Here is a 554-nt window from a genome sequence, read left to right on the forward strand (position 1 = left end):
ACTCAAGAACATAGGCAAGTTAAAAAATAAGTTCCATTCTCTCCTGGCAGGATCGATTCCCTTTTTACTTGCTCTTGCTGTGTTTTGCGTCTCAGGATGTTATAAATGTATGTCCCGAGTTCACTTGCTTGTTTACTGCTTGCTTTTTAGTCCTTACATATCTCAACCATACAGCACACGACAGCGTGCTTAACGTACTTAACGTGCTTAACGTACTTAACGTACTCAACCTTACTCAACGTTGCCCAACGTTATAACGTATAACGTGTATACGTGTATACTCAACGAAACTCAACGTACTCAACGTGCTTAACGTGCTTAACGTGCTTAACGTGCTTAACGTGCTTAACGTGCTTAACGTACTTAACGTGCTTAACGTGCTTAACGTGCTTAACGTACTTAACGTGCTAAACGTGCTTAACGTGCTTAACGTACTTAACATGCTTAACGTGCTTAACGTACTCAACGTTACTCAACGTTACTCAACCAAACTCAACGTACTCAACGTGCTTAACGTTCTTAACCTGCTTAACGTGCTTAACTTGCCCCCCCCC

General features: G+C 41.9%; 1 protein-coding gene across 4 annotated transcripts in view; it reads left to right on the plus strand.

The window, feature by feature from the left end:
• Positions 1-554, plus strand: part of LOC113206084 (apoptosis-resistant E3 ubiquitin protein ligase 1) — a 33,704-nt gene that overhangs the window by 14,960 nt on the left and 18,190 nt on the right. The gene's annotated exons all lie outside the window — the stretch shown is intronic.

The sequence above is a fragment of the Frankliniella occidentalis genome, unplaced genomic scaffold (assembly GCF_000697945.3).
Source record: "Frankliniella occidentalis isolate FOCC.00 unplaced genomic scaffold, Focc_3.1 Scaffold60, whole genome shotgun sequence".
Classification (NCBI taxonomy): Eukaryota; Metazoa; Arthropoda; class Insecta; order Thysanoptera; family Thripidae; genus Frankliniella; species Frankliniella occidentalis.